We start from the raw sequence: 4,067 nt of genomic DNA on the forward strand, positions 1-4,067 counted from the left end.
CACCCCTTCCTCGCCCCCTCCTTTTGCCACCGCCCTTTCGCCACCGCCACCGCCATCGCCCCCCTTCTTCACTTAATTAATTTGTTTTTACTACATGTTTTCAGGACTGACATAATGGCGGACGATAGAGCTGACCCGATTATGGACAACTATGATCCGGACGGTGAAGCACATATGTTCGGCATCATAAACGGCGATATTCTATATGTGCCGACCGGACAAGAAGAAGATGATATCTCTTCTTATCTGAACCTTGACGGTGAAGATGAAGGGCGCCGTCAGCAAGATGATGCCGAACAAACGTCGATAAACGACGATCTTCAAATGGAAGTAGCAACCACCTCCGGCGCCGAGGTATATATATATACATTGAGCCTCTGGTGATACAAACTAACTGATTTGAATAAATATGTGTGGACTAACGCGCGCGACTATCTTTCTTATTTTAGCCCTCGGCCGGATCGTCGAAACAATCGAGTACGTCGTCAAAGCGTGGCGCAACCAAGACGATGAAACAAGGAGAAACATGCACCATCGAGGTTATCGACAGTGCAACCGGCAGGCTGCTGGAGCCCCGCAAGAACGCCACCAAGTTTGTCAACCAATGTGGAGCCATTGTTAGAGACAACATCTCGATCACCGTCCAGGAGTGGAATAAGCCAAAGAAGGCACGAATTGCTGGTTTCACTTTCGTCGATAAGAGAACAAAAAAAGATTGCTTCAAAAAGCTTATGGAACATTTCGTTCTACCTCCGGAATACAACAAATTCGATGAGGAGGGTAACAAGATTGAGGAAAACAAGGAGAGGAGGAGGCTAGTCAAACAGTTCGCTCTTCATAAGATGGCCGACGCATTCCGGAAATTCAAGCAAAATCTAGCCCATGACTTTGTCAAGCAGAACAAGACTCCGGATTTCAAAGGACAATATGAGAAACTGAAACATGATTGGCCAGAATTTGTGAAGCAAAAGAAATCGGAGCAGGTCATTCAAATATCGAAAAAATAAGGAAAATGCGGCTAAGAAGGAGTACAATCATATTATGGGGCCAGGAGGGTATCGCCTTTGAGAGCCTAGGTGGGAGAAGATGGAGAACGAGCTGATGGCGCGAGGAATCCGTCCAGGTACAGAGGGATGGGACCCAAGGGCCAAAAGCTGGTGGTACGGGCATGGGGGAACGCTGAACCCGGAGACAGGGGACTGTGTTTACCGGGGCAAAATAATTAAACCCACCCAAGCCCTTATTGACGCAATGAGGGATGCTCAAGAGGGGAAGATCAAGTTCAACAGAGAGAACGACGCGCTGACAAAAGCCCTCGGGAATCCTGAACACGGAGGACGTGTACGAGGCATGGGGCACATTCCGTGGAAAATAGGGTTCCCCCAGAATGATGACCCGTACGGTTACAGAAGCCGGAAGAGAAAGATGGATCGGGAAGCAGATGTTGTGGCGCGGTTGGCATCGGAAATGGATGTGATGAAGAAAACCGTGAGTGTACTAGTAGCCGAACGAGATGCAGCTCGGGCGCAGCATGAAGATCATCCAGCGGATCTCAGAAGCCAGTAGCGGAGAAGCAGTGTGGCTTCCACGGAGGCCCCACCGGCTGGTGCAGATGCACCGACGATCGAAATTACTGCACCGGAGCCTCTGGTGGTCGAAATTACTGCACCGGAGCCTCTGGTGGTCGAAATTACTGCACCGGAGCCTCCTCGCTACCCCGTGGACGATATAAAGGAGATGAAAGAATGTCATCTGTATTATCCTATCGGGAACATGTCCGTGAAGGTAGCCATCGGCAGTGCTTTACCATGTTTACCTGGAGCACTCCACCACAACACCCCCATTCAAGATGGCTATGCTCGTGTCACGGTGGAGGACATAGTCCAAGGGTTTGAGGACCTGGAGATTGACATTGCTACACCTGAAGGGGAGAAAAGACTTGGAGATGTCAAGCGCCATTTCATTCTATGGCAAAAGAAGTTTATCAAGTTTCCAGGCGAGGCGCCAAGGACAACAAGTCCACCCCCCTACGGTGGTGGCGGTTCACCTACACCTCCGTCACGTCAGCCGACGCCCCCTAGTCCACAACGTCCGGCGGGTGATCAGACGCCGCCCCCCAATCCACCTCCGGCAAAGAAGCAGAAGCAGTGCTGGATTATTAACCCGGACCCTTATGTACCTAAGACCACAAAGGTACCGGAGCCATCATTGAAGCCTCTCCCCACAAGGCCTTGGGAACGTGGTGCCGAGGAAACTGCCGCGGCCGCGGCTGCTGATCATGAGAAATGGAAGGCGGACTGCAAGAAGAAAAGAGAGCCCGAGCCCAAGCCAGTATTTTCTGATGAGCAAAAGAAGTGGGCTAAGTCATTTTTGAGCACACCGTCCCAAGCCGCGAAGAATCTGCCTGACGACTATGCACGTGAACTTCGTAGGCAGGCACTCATGTTGAAGGAGAAGAAAGAGCGGGCGGAGAACCAGGAGAACAAAGCCTTGGAGGAGGCCGAGAAAACGGAATTAGAAAGTAAAAAAAGCGGGAAACGAGTTGCCCAGCTCGGGGAACAAAGTAAACAATCGATTGCCCCGCTTATAGTGAAAGCCGCCGGTCCGGATGACCCCGATATCATAGCAGCTGCGGCAGCACATGGATTGACTATAACGAGTGCCAGAGAACAAGCGGCCAACTTAGGTATTACTCTTCGTGAACTGTTAGGCCTTGATGAGGCGCCAGTGAAGGAGGTAGTAATTACATATGTGAAGAATGGGCCTCTCGTCGAGCCTGCACAGGAACAGGATCTACCTCCACAAATGAAAGGTCTGCTGAAATGGTACAAGGGTTACATAAAAAATAAAAACGCCAAAGAATATATTTATGCGGAAGTTAGATATGAGCATCACTTCAAACATTACTATGTACAAATTCATCTGAGTGAATTGTTCCAGCTTTTCAATCTGCGCGAGCTCGACAAATCTATCATCAGTTGCTACGTTCTGTAAGTGATTTATTTCTACCCCATCTCGTTCATATTGCCTGCACTATATATATGTCCTAACTATATTGTTGTGTCCGCTATTATACATGCAGAATGAAGATTAAGGAATGCAGAGTAAGGAACATCCATAATGTTGGGTTCATTGACCCACACATCGTTAATGGATATGTGTTGGAGCATCACCCCGCCGACATGGAGGCAGACCTGTGGCAGTTTCTTACAAAGCAGGAACTCAAAAGTGATATTCTATTTCCTTACCATTTTGGGTGAGTGTTTCTGTCTTGAGCACATTCTCTTTTGTTTACTCCATGCATGGTATGTGGCCGGCTAATCGATGAGTTATGCATAACGTACTGTGCATGTATCGTGTCCGCAGGTTCCACTGGATTCTGCTAGTAATTAAAGTTGACACCTCAGAATGTCTCGTCCACGACTCTCTGAATAAGGATCCAAAGCTTTGGGTCGACATGAGAAGAATGCTGCAGAAGTAATTATTTTCATTCATTTGCGCTTTATATCGATCGGCCTATTTCGTTCATTTCCTAATATCAAGTAACTAATAACTCTCTTGTTCATTTAATTTTCTTTGCCTCGTAGGGTTTGGAGACGGTTCGTAGATACAAAGGTCGGTGAATTCAAAAAAGAGCTAGAATTCAAAAGGGCAAAGGCTAAGAATGGTGAGGATATTCAGCCAGCGGGGACCAATCTATGTGCATACTATGTCTGTGAGATGATCCGGAGATACACCTCTGAGCAGGTTCCGAGTGATACCAATGCTCAGAGGAATAACCTCCGGATGATGCTTAGTCCAGAAGCTCGCTTCCGACCACTTCAAGAGGAACTAGCTGGATGGTTCAGGAGGGAAGTCCTCCATCCTAAAGGAGAACACCATTACGAGGACGTAGAACTTTATATGCATTAAATTATGTATGGAAACTTGTTCAAAATTGTATATGGTCATCCGATGATATTGAATATATATTGTATATTCCTCTTGAATTCTTTTTGGTTCTAATTTCAAATTTGTTTGAAATTGTACATTCATATGCATGTATGTAGTACCGTAGAATATGTGAA

Source organism: Triticum aestivum, chromosome 7B (assembly GCF_018294505.1).
Source record: "Triticum aestivum cultivar Chinese Spring chromosome 7B, IWGSC CS RefSeq v2.1, whole genome shotgun sequence".
NCBI classification, from domain to species: Eukaryota; Viridiplantae; Streptophyta; class Magnoliopsida; order Poales; family Poaceae; genus Triticum; species Triticum aestivum.